Genomic DNA, 16,082 nt, shown 5'->3' on the forward strand with positions numbered 1-16,082 from the left:
TTACGAGGGTTGCATATAAATTTATTCGGATTTTATTATGAATATTTAATTGTATCCGTTGTATCTATTCAATTCACAGCACTCCATATCATTCCCATTCTTCTTTGTTCTCCCCTCCCCTTGTCATCTTCCTCATCATCATAATTTTCAATGATTACAAATTTGTTGTTTTTCTTTTTCTCCTCATAATTCGAGTGGAATACTTTTAACAAATTTAATATTTATTTAAATCATTGCCGTCGTTGTTGTTGCGGCTTGCATCTCCATTCATCTAATTCCTAGCAGCCGAAGTAAGAAGTGGAAAAAACCTCACCTTTAACCACAAAATGTTTGGGGTTTGGTTTCGGTTTCATTCGCCGCCTTCAGCCACAACGACAACGAAGAGTAAATTAAAAACCAATAAATCATAATTTGTAAATAAAATTAGTCTGCAAAATTTTCAAAGCCAAAAAGCAAAACGTAAACGTAAAACTTTTATCGGAAATTCATTAGAGTGTCCATCTCGGAACAGGAAAGCCTGTGCCAAAGACCACATATGGTTTTCAACTTTAAATTGTACTTAGCACAAAGGATACACAGTGGGTGAATGGGAAATTAAAAATTATTGATATAAAATGTGAATGTAATAATTAAATTCACAAATAGCGCCAAGGCACAAGATCTGCAAAAATTGTCTCTTTACCTCCATAGTTCATAGAGAGCAATTGATTTGATTCAATTTCGATAAATTTGATATTTTGCACGTCGTAAAATATGTGCCTAAATCAAATGGAAAACTTTACAAAATCGGCCCTTACTTCGGTACCTCCCACGCATCAAGTCAAGAATTTAAATTACATAATTCTTTAATATTCTTAATGTATCACACATTTAAATATTTAAACATAAGATAATACTTTAGGTACATCCCTAAAATTTTCAGACTTAAAAAATGTAGTCCGAGATGATAGAGATCAAATCCTTCCGGTACATCCCCCAGATACTTTCAAAATGATGTATAATCCTATATTGTCTAAACATAGCTCATTCTGTATTATACAGGGTGAGATGAAAAAACTGCAACCAACTTCAGACTGCTGTCGTTTCTAAGCCACTCATCCGACAGCTGTTAAAATTATTTCAGTGACAGTTCATTATATTGTTTACAAGCGTAAAAAGCATTTTAGTGAGAATTTTCCAAAGAAAAAGTTGTTCGTGATGGAATTTAAGCGTGATATTGTGATTTCTTTATATTTGGCTGGAAACCACAAGTGGCTATCGTTAGAGCACTCCATCGCTCGTTATCGTGATACTGGTATCGTAGCCCGACGTCAAGGAAGTGGACGGAAGAAAACAGCAACATCAGCAGAAATGGTTCGAAAAGTAAAGAAACGGCTTGACAAAACAAAATGGCTGCTGAGGTGAACATATCGCAATATTCCATTCGGCAAATATTGAAAATAGCTCGGGGTAATTTGGCTGGAAACCACAAGTGGCTATCGTTAGAACACTCCAGCATTTAAATGTGTATAAATCTGTTGTGTCTCGTAGCATTGCTCGTTACCGTGATACAGGTACTAGAGATTCCTACTGTCCCTATCTACTATCTAGCGAAACCACAGCCAAGGGAACGGGCTTGGAATAATTAGCGGGGAAAGAAGACCCTGTTGAGCTTGAGCTTGAGAAGACCCAATATTCCATTGGGCAAACACTGAAAAATGAAATGCAAGAACTTACACCGCAAAAGAAAGAAAATAGACTCAAAAGAGCTAAAGAGTTGCTCCGCTTAGCCGAAAGTGGTGAACTGCAGAATTAGGTTTTCTCCGATGAGAAAACATTCGTTGTCCGGCAGTTTGTAAACAAACAAAATTATTGTGATTACTTGCCAAAGAGGTCAGCTGAAAATGTGCACCTTCGGTTGGCCACCAGAACACAAGGACAGGCCATGGTAATGGTGTGATCGCTCTCCGCTCGTATTAATCGACCTTGGCATCAGAATAAATGCCGAATATTATCGCGAAAATATTCTGGAGGGTGTATTAAAGCCTTAGGCACGTAAACATTTTGGCCGCAGACCTTGGACATTCCAACAGGACTCAGCACCATCATACTCAACACGCACCACCCTGGAATGGTTACAAAATGAGGTTCCTCGCTTAATTTCCAGCGCACAATGGCCAACAAAATCTCCGGATACAAATCCGTTGTACTATTGTGTCTGGAGTATTTTAGAAAGCAAGGTTGGCACTAAAAAATATCGACGTGTCGATCACCTCAAGCAAGCGCTTCGCCGGGAATGCACCAAAAAACCGCCTTTTTTTATCTCACCCTGTATACCAAGTAGAGTACCGCCTCCGTATATGCTGGCTACACATGAACAGCGACCATAGAGAAAATTTCAGATGTCAAGCACTATCTCTTCACCCAATACTAAATTGTACCAAATAGAGTACTATTTAGTACTATTCGTTCACTCGTAGCATACATTTACAAATCCACATCTTTATCAAAAATCTATCACCAACAGTCACCCCTATGCAAAAATTCAAAATTCCTGCTTCATTCGTTCGCCCGAAACCAGACTGTTCCACATTTAGTACAGTTCGTACACTTAGTGCTTACTTTCGAACTTTGGTTTTTATAACAAATTAAAAGTTTTTAGCTTTATCCGTTCATTTAATACCAAATGGGACCATTTTAGAAGTTAAGTACCATTTTAAAAACATGTATAACCTTAAAGTTCGAATTTTCAAAAGCCCGTTGGTATATCCTGCATTTCATCAGTGACTCTCATTTTAATTGTATTTCGTACCCTTTTGTACGAATTTCCAAAAAAACCAGCTTAATACATTTAAGTCGATTTAACGATGTCAGTCTGTCTGTCCGTCTGTCTGTGAAAATCACGATACAGCCCACATTGTTTGACCTAGAGCTTAAAAATTTGGCAGAACTATTTGTATTGTGTCTAGAATGGTTGGTATTGAAAATGAGATATATCGGTCCGTGTTTTGAAATAGTCGCCATACAACGGTACCTCCCGATATTCGGTATTTTGATTATTTTCATCACATTTTTTTATACACTCCACCATAGTATGGAGGGTATATTAAGTTGGTCGTTCAGTTTGTAATACCCCGAAATATAAATTTCAGACCCCACAATGTATATATATTCTTGATCAGCAAAAAATTCTATGACGATTTAGCGATGTCCGCCCGTCTGACCGTCTGTGGAAATCACTTTAGCTTCCAAATGAAATGAAGTAGGTCGATAATATTTTACTCAAATGTATATTATGTCTGCTGGACTTTTAAAACGTATTTGTATAGCCCCTTTGGTACCTTTCTATATTCGGTATTTTGATGATTTTAGTTACATTATTAACCGATTTTTTTTTTCAAGTTTCGAATTTGACTATTGTAATGGCTTATGACAAAAGCTGCCTATGCAGGCCCTAATATAACTGCTAAATTCGGTATTTTGTAACGGATTTTATTTTTTTTGAAAATAACCAAATTCGTTCCAAATGGGTATTGAAAGTTCGGATTTGTATGCAAATTGGTATTTGTTGTTCATAAAGGGTTCTAGCTCCGGTGGCAGAACATTGAATACTTAGTTCCACGTTTTTCTATAGAGCACATAGGACGATACCCACCGATATTCGGTATTTTGATAATCCTAGTCACATTTACCCACGAAATTGTTTGAAATTTGGTATTTAAGAAGACTGGTGGATGGCAATCCTTGAAGTATCAAATTGTCTATAGAGGTTCCCGTTTTGGTATGGCCCCCATACAACGGCCTCACCCACTTAGTTTTTTGAAAACATTAACAGCATTATCCAAACGGTCTTACTAGTATTTGTAGCTTAAAGTGGAAAGCGTTTGAATTCAGATACCTTTATATAAAAATGTTTTCTATACCCAACGTTGGAGGGTTTTAAAATTTCGGCCCGGCTGAACCTAATATTTTTTCACTTGTTTTCCGTAATTATGGAAAAAATTAAATTTTCTCACACAGTGTACTAGACCATTCGGTGGCATTTAAGTGATATCCGTGTTGCCACAAGTTTCGGAATTTTGTTTCAATCATCGACAATTTTTAATATGGAATTGTAAGGAATTACTTGTTATTTTGAACTTAGTGGAACGAACATACGTAGCTTGTTTGCATTACCATGTAATGGATTATTTAATTCATGTAGCTTCCAAAATATTTTCTGAGCTATCTATACGTCTTGGCAATGACAAATTTTATAAAAAGCCTTTAGCCACTGTCCCCAAGTAGAATTAAAGACTCAAACTTAGCGTCTGGACTTTATTCACTTATGGCTGGCTAAGTGCGTGTAAATATTGACGTTTATTCGGGAGTGTGTGTGAGTGATATTTGTGCCCAGGAAAAGTTTTATTAGATTTTCGGTGAAAGTGCACACTAATGCATTTAAAGTTGGTGCTAATGTTTTTTTTTGATGTTGTTTTTGTTGCAGTTGTCTATGAAAGCCGATAAGTCATATCCTAGTACAACTACACATATTCATTTTTATGACCCAAAGGATATCGCAAAGCATATGCTTAGTGCATACATGGATATGATGACTTTCGTCTGTGTGTGTCTTTCTGCTGATTTGGATAAAGTTAGCCAACAAACGTATCTGAAAACTTTTCAAAAGTCCCGGTGGTATGAATATGCGGTTTCCATAGACCACTCTAATAATTTCTGTTTCCTGTTGTGTGTGAAAGTCATTATTTATTTATTTCCATTCAAAAACTTTCCACATTCTATGGCAGAAACAGAGTGCCAAGAAAGAAAACGTTTTTGCCAATTTGGCAAAAAAAATTAAAGTGATATGGCGCGTAATGTTGTTGTTGCTTGTTGTTATCTTGTCTACATGTCTTGGCGATTTGAGTCATTCATTATTTACATGTTTTGTGGTTAGTGTGATGATTGGACATGATTGGAAAAAGAAATAAGTAAGATATTTTATAAGAAATCTTATTTCTATTAAAATGAAAAAAAAAACGTTGTATAAAAATTTTACATCAGGGCAATCTCAGAGGGCTGCACTTACACTGACTATAATTTGGTAAAATATATTTTTTGACGGCATAACTTCAAACACCTTCAAAAGTTTTTCTATACATAAAAGGTCGCGTATAAAAGTTATTTATGTATAGGGAACTGAAGGAGGTTATTTACACATACAGGGAGTGTTACAGGTCCTTTTCTCAAAGAAAATCGATAAATGGTCTATTCAAGGTTTAAAATAACACTATAAAGCATAAAAATTGGCATGTGAACATATACAGTGTGAGATAAAAAAACTGCCACAAAGTCAAACGCCATAATTTTGATTTTTTTTTTTTTTTAAATTTTATTGAAAGAAAGCAAAAAATATCGGAAATAGCATCAAATTTTAAAATAAGTTTAGATGTGTTCGAATTGGTCACCTTTGGCACGAATTATGACGGCCAATGAAACCGTCACACGCTGCCCGAATGTTGCTCTGCGGTATTTTGACCCATTCCCGGCGAAGCGCTTGCTTGAGGTGATCGATACTTTGGTATCATTTAGTGGCAACCTTGCTTTCTAAAATACTCCTGACACAATAGTCGAACGGAATGGTATCCGGAGATTTTAGTGGGAATTGTGCGCTGGAAATGAAGCTAGGAACATAATTTTGTAACCATTCTTGAGTGGCGCGCGCTGAGTGCGATGGTGCTGAGTCCTGTTGTAATGTTCAAGGTCTGCGGTCAAAATGTTTGTGTGTCCAAGGCTTTAATACAGGGATGAAAAAACTGCAACCAACTTCAGACTGCTGTCATATCGAAATAACCCGTCCGACAGATGTAAAAAAAAATCCAGTGACAGCTCATTGTATTTTTTACAAGCGTACAAAAGCATTTTGGTGAGAATTTTCCAGAAAAAATTTTTTCGTGATGGAATTCACGCCTGATAGTGTGATTTCTTTATTTTTGGCTGGAAAACCACAAGTGGCTATCGTTAGATCAGTCCAGCATTTAAATGTGAATAAATCTTTTGTGTCTTGTACCACCGCTCGTTAACGTGATACTGGTAGTGTAGCCCGACCTCAAGGAAGAGGACGGAAGAAAACAGCAACATCAGCAGAAATGGTTCGAAAAGTAAAGAAACGACTTGATCGGAACCCGCGTCGCAGTGGCCGAAAAATGGCTCCTGAGCTGAACGTATCGCAATATTCCATTCGGCAAATATGGAAAAATGAGCTTAGTGTAAGGCCATTGAAATTCAAAAAAGTGCAAGAACTTACACCGCAACAGAAAGAAAATAGACTCAAAAGAGCTAAAGTATTGCTTCACTTGGCCGAGAGTGGTGAACTGCCGAATTTGGTTTTCTCCGATGAGAAAACATTCGTTGTCCAGCAGTTTGTAAACAAACAAAATGATCGTGTTTACTAGCCAAAGATGTCAGCTGAAAATGTGCACATTTGGTTGTGCACCAGAACTCAAGCGCCGGCCATGATGATGGTGTGGGCTGCCTTAACAGAAAATATTCTGGAGGGTGTGTTAAAGCCTTGGGCACCCAAACATTTTGGCCGCAGACCTCGGACATTCCAACAGGACTCAGCACCATCGCACGCAGCACGCGCCACCCAAGAATGGCTACAAAATGAGGTTTCTCTCCGGATACCAATCCGTTGGACTATTGCCTATAATTGCGCGATTGGTCTATAATTGCGACCTGTATAGCTACTGCAAACTCCGACATTTTTTCAGTATTTGGTCCATTTTAACCCCTAAACATTTGGCGATCATCTCCAAAAGAAATAGGCTTCTATTCTGACCCTAACCCCACCTTCGTGCAAAATTTCGTAAGGATCGGGCCATAATTGCGACCTGTAGCGTGATTACAAATTAACATGGACAGACGGACAGACGGACGGACGGACATACATAGCTAGATCGACTCAGCTCGGCGAGCTAGGAAGATCCATATATACTTTCCTATATGGGAAACCAATATTTCGAGGTGTTACATAAATTCTGGCCCAATCAAACTTATAATACCCCCAACACATAGTGTTGTAGGGTATAATTATGGTGTTTGGCTTTGTTGCAGTATTTTTTATCTCACCCTGTATATGGGAGATATACCTAAATTTTGACCGATTATCTCCAATTTCAATAGGGTGCGTCCTTGGGTCAACCAAATGATTTGTGCAAAATTTCATCTGGATCGCACAATAAATGCGACCTGCACTTTGTTTACAAAAATACATAGACAAACGGACGGACATGCATAAATCGTCTCAGAATGTGATTATATGCAGATCATGAAAAAGAACTATGGGTCTTTCCCATTTCCTTTTGCCTGTTACAAACAAATGAACAAAGACAATAACCTGGCCAACTTGTGGTGTATAAATAGTCTAAAGACGTTAAATCGCAAAATGTTTGACAGTGAAGCAAAACACAAAACTTGCGTGAGCTATTCAAAACAGTGTTGCCAAAATTATAATATCTAAAAAAATCATTCTTTATTTTGTAATCAAGGGCTTATTGAATACCCGATGAGGATCTATTTTACCATTGAAAATCTATTGTTTAAATAGGTCCTATAGGAGATTTTCCATCTTTATAATGTATAGTGTATAGTTTTGAAAAGATTAAGTACATTTAAGTACATTTTTGATTTTTGTCCTGGCCCATATTTTGGTGTAGCGGAACCAACTGATTTTTTTTTTTCAGATTAGTTTAGGACTTTATACAAGTTTTAGAACATTTGTAATTTTTGCATTTGTATCTTCCCCATATGACTGTTGCCTTCCTCATACTGAAATTTTTAGATTAATTTTTGTGGCGGAGGAAACCAAAGTTTGTGCCAGCCGAGATCAACACAATTTTCTTTCTTTTTATATTTTTTTGGAATTTACGTGCGAACTACACTTCATTGTTGCTAGTTTTCAACTGAAATCAATGAATCTTTTTGAGTGTATGCCATTAGGATCGATTTATTTTCGAATTGCAGCTGGCACACCAAATGGGCACTTATCTTAAAACCGGAAATTATTTTTATTATTCATACCAATATTCTTAGATTTTGGCCATATTGAAATGCCTTTGAAAATGTCCCACCAATTACATTATATTTCTACTTCCAAATTAAATTCAATAACTTTTTCAATTTTTATCTGCCATTGGTTTCAACGGTCGATGTTATCGCCTAAATAATTATTATAAATAAAAACATATTATTATATCTCAAGTACGTATTCCCACATTGAAGTAAAAAAAAAAAAAACATTGCCCATGGCATTGCCTTATCTTTCCCCACCTCTCACAATTTGCACACGGTATTTTTCTTCCCTCAGTAGTAGACCGGTCTGTGCTTAGATCAGAGTGTATATTAAAAAGATTGTGTGTGTTCTTGACCGCCATATTAGTGACGATTTAATGGTAACTGCTTCACATGGCCAAAAAAAAAGAGTTGTCAAAATGGCATTAATTCGTCATAGATAGTGTCAGCGGATTGCAAGAACCAAAATACAAATGTCTTTGATAAAAATCGGACAAATATTATCAGTATCGCCAAGTGGCTAGTGGTATATTTTTAATCAGATTTCCCCATAATTGTAGGATGCCAAAAAAGGTGAAACATAACTTTCCAGAAGGTTAACGCTGTTTAGTTAAACGAATATATCTTAAAATTCTGATTTTTTTTGAGGAAAACTAAGCCGAAAGTTTTTCACGGAAATTTTTTTTTCATTCTGAGGTATAAAGTACCCTCATGGAACCCCTTGTGTTGTTTTCCAGGCAATTCCGTTGAAAAATGTGGGTAAAGTTGTCAAAATACCAAATATCAGGGGTACCGTTATATTGGGGATATACGATATCGTGGACCGATATAGATAATTCTCTTCCGAGGTGTAAAGTACCCATAAGGAACTCCTTGTATGGATTTTCAGACAATTACGTTGAAAAATGTGGCAAACATCATCAAAACACCGAATATCGGGGGGTACAGTTATATGGGGGATATACGATATCGTGGACCTATATAGATAATTCTCTGCCGAGGTATAAAGTACCCAAAAGAAATTTCTTTTGTGGATTTTCAGACAATTCCGTTGAAAAATGTGGGTAAAGTTATCAAAATTCCGAATATCGAGGGTACCGTTATATGGGGGATATACGATATCGTGGACTTATATAGACAATTCTCTCTCAGGGGGTAAAGTATTCACAAGGAACTACTTGTGTGAATTTTCAGACAATTCCATTGAAAAATGTGGCTAACATCTTCAAAATACCGAATATCGGAGGGTACCGTTATTTGGGGGATATACGATATCGTGGACCGATATAGCCCATCTTCGAACTTGACCTGCCTGCAGACAAAAGAGAGATCTGTGCAAAATTTTAGCTTCCTATATTAATTCGTTTAGACTGTAGCGTGATTACAACAGACGGACGGACGGACAGACTGACGGTCAGGGCTAAATCGTCTTAGAATTTTACGCTGATCAAGAATATATATACTTTGTTGGGTCTAAAATGATTATTTCGATGAGTTATAAACGGAATGACGAACTTAATATACCCTCCATACTATGTATGGTGGAGGGTATAAAAAATATTATTTTGTAAGTCTTACCTAATTCGTTGCGGCAATTACTGAAATATGCTTTCCATACTTTTACGCTCTTTACCCACCAAATAATCTGCCTAATTATGTTGGAAAACTTTCTAGTTTTTCCTATTTTACGCTTTAATTTGTACAGTTTTTACATTACTTTTGGGCATGTTAAATAGGCATTAAACTATGAATTTTATTGCAAAGAATATCCTTTGGCTCACATGTGTGTTTTTGGTTGTAAATGTACATATGCCTGTAAAGGAGCAATATACGTATTTCATAACTTTCTATTGTTATTTACCAGATAGCAGGATATAATTTCTCTAAACCGGATATTGCCACAATCTATGGACAACAATCATAATCAGCATGTGTGGATGCTGCTCGTCATCATCAAGTCCCTGTAATAAGCGGGTATAATTTCCAAATTGGTTACACACGAAATAAAGTGAAAGCTAAATGACAGGGTTGTGCTACATTTGGGGGGCATACATAAACTTTGTGATATTTATAAAGTAAAAGATACGTTAAATGTTGCTATTCAAAAACTTAAAAAAAATATGAGCTTTTAACCATGGTTTTAGCTATATAAAGAAAATGTCATCGATTTTTGTAGGCAACAGTATTCCTACGCCTCTGATACCTAATTTTCTATATCTGCATTTTTGAAATTATGTATTCTTTGGGACATATAATTATTCCCCAATTTGAAGCATAAGTTGGTGAAGTATCCATGAGAATATTTAGACCAAATGTAAGGCTTAGACCCCATATCACTATGGATGAAATACAGGGTAAAATTCTAAGACGATCTACAGATGTCAGTCTGTATGCCTGTCTGCCTGTTGTAATCACGCTATATTTCCAACGAATTGAGATAGATTGAAGCTATGCATACCTGCATAGTTTACCAGTGGGCAGGTTAAGTTCGAAAATGGGCCATGTCGGTCCACGTTTTCGTATAGCCCCCATATAACGGTACTTCCCTATATTCGGTATTTTCCTGATTTAAGCGACATTATCTATCGGAATTATTTCAAATGTCATATTTAAAGTCCATAATGGGTACTACAGCCTATGACAAAATTTTTTGTATGCAGGTCCACGTCCTCGTATAGCCCCCATATAATGGTAGCTCTCAATATTCGGTATTTTGATGATTTTAGAGACATTATTCTCCCGAATTGTTTCAAATTTCGTATTCGAAGTTTGTAATGGTTATAACAGACTATGTATGTCCACGTCTTCGTATAGCACCCATATAACGGTATCTCCGTTTACCCGATATTTAGAAGATTTAAGCTACATTATTTACCGTAATTGTTTCAAATTTGGTATTTGAAGTTCGTAATGGGTACTACAGCATATGACAAAAAATTGCGTATCTAGGTCCGCGTTTTCGTATAGTCTCCATATAACAGTTTTCATGTAAGTGGTAGTTTCCGGAAGTTTTTTGAAATTTTTCCTTCCAAATGGTGGAGGGTATTAAAAGTTCGGCCCGGCCGAACATAGCTGCTTTGTTTAAGTTTAATTGAATGAAAGCAAAAAATGTCGGAAATAGTATCAAATTTTAGAATAAGTTAATGGCCTTCAAACGGCCAATGAAACCGTCATATGCTTCCCAAATGTTGCTCTACGGTATTTTGGCCCATTCCCGGCGAAGGGCTTTCTTGAAGTGATCGACACTTTGGTATTTTTTAATGCCAACCTTGCTTTCCAGACACAATAGTCCAACGGATTGGCATCCGAAGATTTTTGTGGCCATTGTGCGCTGGGAATGAAGTGAGGGACCTAATTTTGTAACCATTCTTGGGTGACGCGTGCTGAGTGCGATGGTGCGATGCTGAGTCCTGTTGGAATGTACAATGCCCTTCAATACACCCCCAGAATATTTATGCGATAATATTCTACATTTATTCTGATATTACGGTCGATTAATACGAGCGGAGAGCGACCATCGGCTGTTATGGCGGCCCACACCATCACCATGGCCGCCGCTTAAGTTTTGGTGGCCAACCGAAGGTGCACGTTTTCAGCTGACCTCTTTGGCAAGCAAAAACACTATCATTTTGTTTCTTTACAAACTGCTGGACAACGAATGTCTTCTCATCGGAGAAAACCAAATTCGGCAGTTCACTACTTTCGGCAAACGAAGCATCTCTTTAGTTCTTGCACTTTTTGGAATTTCAATACTGTTACTCCGAGCTCATTTTTCAATATTTGCCGAATAGAATATTAGGATATGTTCAGCTCACAAGCTATTTTTCGGCCACTGCGACCCGGATTTCGATCAAGTCGCTTCTTTATTTTTCGAAACCATTACTGCTGATGTTGCTGTTTTCTTCCGGCTTAAAAATGACAGCAGTCTGAAGGAAACGTACGCCCAGAAATTCACTCCATTTGGGCTGATTTTAGCCATTAGTTGCACAATAAACCTGAAATCGTGTTAAGGATATATATGGGAGCTATATCCAAATCTGGGCCAATCTCGATAAAATTTGGCAAAGGCATTTCTGAGCTTTATAAAAAAAAACTGTAGCACTGTTGTAGAGTGAATATTTGTACTTAAATCCCAAAGCGGATGAATAAAATATATATGAGAGCTATAGCTATATCTGTACCCATTTCCAAATTTGATGTACTTGCCGATGTGCCGAAATTCAGATCAATTGGACTGATATTGGCCATTTAGTGCACAAATAACCCGAAGTCGGTTGAAGACATATATGGGAGCTATATATGCAAATCTGAACCCATCTTGATAAAATTTGTCAGAGGTATTTCTGGGTTGTATTTTGTGGACTGCATATTCCGAATGAGGAGATTTAAACACCAAATCGGATGAAACACATATATGAATGCTGTATATCCAAATTTGATGTACTTGCCTCCCGACTGAATCCGGTCGGATGTGCCTAAATTCAGGTCATTTAGACTGATATTGGCCATTTGGTACACAATTAACCCGAATTCTGTTGAAGATATATATGGAGCTATATCTTAATTTGAACAGATTCTCACCAATTTCAATAGGGTTCGTCCTAGGAAAATTTCATCTCAATCAGATAAAAATGCGATCTACATTTTGTTTACAAAAATACATTAATCGACTCAGAAAGTGACTCTATGAAGATCCTCAAAAGTAACTATGGGTCTATCTCGCTTCCTTCTCCATGTTACAAATAAATGCACAATGACATAATATGTGGTGTTTAAAGCGCATTGATTAAAGCTCATATCTTTGATAGCCCATGGTGTTCTTCACGATTGTAGCCTTTGACGAAACTTTGGGAAATTGCATAATATTTGATGGTACTTAAATAATTTTTAAAGAATCCACTATCATATCTCAAAGCTGTTTGTCTTGAACAATTCATGTTATATTTCAAATGGTCCTATAAAACATTATAGATGCTTAAGTCCTTAAAAAAAATAAAATTAATGACGCATTTAGTCCTGATGTATCATGTTTTTTATAAATTTACGATCAAAGCTCAAACCGTCCTTGAAAATTTTTTTTGTAAAAAATCTCGACTTCGCCTGAATAAAAATTCTTCATTATATTTCAAAAAAAAAATATAAAAACAAGTAAGCAAAGACTATAGTCGTGCGGGGCCGACCATGTGATACTCTATAACACTACAATATATTAGAAGCTCCATTATGTCCAAATCCCTTTCGCTTTTGAAATTGTGTCACGGAGCACCGCCCAGATATAACCCTTAGAAATTTCACCAGACACATTTGCCCAATATTTACGCACTCCGTCGTGTTGTTAGTTGTTTTAATCCATCTTACAGCTAAATATAATCCAATGGTCATCCAGAATGCTAGACTTCTTCGCTGTCCTTAACTCTCTTCTCAGAAGTGTCGATTGGCTTAAATGGTGTGATGAGGAACTTTTTTCTGTTTTTGGTTCATTGAACCCCTTACTATTTTGCGATAATCTCCAAAAGCAAAAGGCTCATCTGTATCTCCAAATTTAGACTCATCTATATGATTTGCTTATCTACAATATTTGGCTCTATTCGTCAAGGAAATCAGTATAAAAAAGCCAGAAGTTCGCCATTTGTGTATTTCAGAAGATATCACCTTGGCTTCGTTTCTATTTATGACCTTTATAACGGCTGCAAAATCAGAAACATTTTTAGTTGTTGGTCCATTTCAACCCCTAAATATATTGCGGGCATCTTTGAAAACAATAGGCCTAGCACTTCTGAGCCTAACCCTACCCTCGTGAAAATTTTCGTGAGGATCGGACGATAATTGCAATCTGTATATAACAATAACCCCAACCTGTGTTGTAAGCTGAAAAAATATTACAAAATATACTCTTCAATATAAGTCAAATTAAAAAAAAAAATCGCATGCGACAAAAAATATGAAAAATATGAAATATGAAAACAATGTCACAAAACACTACAAAATCTATATTAACACCATTATTGGCATCTTTTTACGCGATTTTTTTAGATTTATTTCTTTTATGCCAAGAGGGCATTCTGAATTGACAAAATTTGTCAAAATCGGTGCAGCCATTCTTGAGATATAAGCATTCTAACTAACATCCCCTTCCTTTGTATGTGCACATTGTATATATTTCGCTATATATATCCGATATATTTACTATCGGCATCTACGTAACGGTCAGAATTGACCTGTTCGTCTATTTATGATTTAGCCGGGACTAAAAATATTCGCGGTTTAATGGAAATTTGACTTTTATTTAACACAAATGTATAGTATTTTTCACCCACTAAATATTACCCGATGACCATCAAAATTGGAAGACTTCTGCCCAGCCCTAAGTTCTAGCCCCATGCTAACTTCCGCGTCGATTGGTCTATAACTACGACATGTAGAGCAACTGCAAAATCAGGAAATTTTTCAGTATTTGGTCCATTTTAACCCCTAAATATTATGCGATCATCTCCAAAAGAAATAGGGTTCTATTCTGACCCAAACCCCACCTCCATTCTAAATTTCGTAAAGATCGGACCATAATTGTGACCTGTAGAATGATTACAAATTAACATGGACAGACGTACAGACGGACGGACGGACATACATAGCTAGATCGACTCAGCTCGGCTAGATAGGAACTTTCCTATGTGGGAAATCAATATTTCGAGGTGTTACATAATTTTTGGCCCAATCAAACTTATAATACCCCCAACACATAGTGTTGTAGGGTATAAATATACATGAATTATTCTTTTCTTTGAGAAATCTACGATTTCACTACGACTACGATTCCGACTGCATAGCTGTTCTTGATACATACAATCAAAAATTACAAAGATTATGGCCTTTCTAATGTGCCACAGTTAGTCCATCCTTATATACGAACACTTGATGCTGCTGGACAGATAAAGGGGAATAATGATAATAACAATTAAAGGATACCAGGAAAATATCTGGCCATCATGAAATGTCACACAGGGTTGTCCATTTCAAACGAGATATGAAATGAAATTAAAACTATGATCCTTACAGTCAGTCATATGCATATACACAGACAAACGAAACGAAAATATGAACTTTCACATGTCCTTTAAATGTCCATCTATGGAATAAAGTTGACTACAATTACGGTGGAGAGGTGGATGAAAGTCAAATAAATGAGAGCGAATGGCAACAGCAAAAAAATAAGCAGATAAATTAATGAGTCCTCCAAGGGCCAGATGGTGATTGCCATGAAGAACTGGATGGTGGATGCAATAACAAAAACAACAGCAACCAAAAAATGGTAGTAAGTGGAAGTTAATGAGAAAGTGAGTGTGTGTGTGTCTCACTCTCTGAATGGACATTTCATTTGTTCAGGTCATAATATTATAATCCACTTAATATTAATTGGTGGTACTTAAAACATGTCCCGTTTCCCAGAGAATCCTGTTTTGGCCCCTTCTTTCCGAGGAAAAGGGGCAAAAAACATATTTCTTTATTGCCCTCAACAAACAAAAGGATTCTATGGGGTATACAACGAGTTTTGTGCGTGTGTGTGGTACCATAATTAAGTTCCGGTTCATAAATGTGGTCATTTAGGTTTCATTTGTTATAAGACAAACCGTTCAAATCTTTGCCAATCCTTACACAAATCAAAGCCAACTCATTACTATGTTTCTCCCCTGCGCTCTCCTTGGAAATGCCAACCAAAAAATAACTTTCTGGCCATTAATGAGCCTTAAACATGCAGTTCCTCCATATATAACTCCTCAAGTCCCATGTGTTCCATTACCAAAATTGCCATTATTGATATCTTTGGCATGACCACAAAAGGTGTTGCTAACTAATTTAGGATTTCTTTCCAAATATCTTACCAGTTGTTGCTGCTGCTGCCACTTCTTCTTTGGTTTCCCTTTTTGGGGTTAATGTGAGTCATTTTTGAGCATAAATTTTGGTTTTCGAAAAGGTGTTTGCCCAAATATTTTTGTGGGTTTTATGGCAAGAATTAATATGGCAGCAACAAATGATTCCTTAACATGTTTCAA

At 36.6% G+C, this 16,082-nt stretch overlaps 1 long non-coding RNA gene across 1 annotated transcript in view; it reads left to right on the forward strand.

Annotated features, from left to right (window-relative positions):
• Positions 1–16,082, forward strand: part of LOC131802333 (uncharacterized) — a 116,433-nt gene that overhangs the window by 99,894 nt on the left and 457 nt on the right. The window lies entirely within an intron of this gene.

The sequence above is a fragment of the Musca domestica genome, unplaced genomic scaffold, assembly GCF_030504385.1.
Source record: "Musca domestica strain aabys unplaced genomic scaffold, Musca_domestica.polishedcontigs.V.1.1 1, whole genome shotgun sequence".
NCBI classification, from domain to species: domain Eukaryota; kingdom Metazoa; phylum Arthropoda; class Insecta; order Diptera; family Muscidae; genus Musca; species Musca domestica.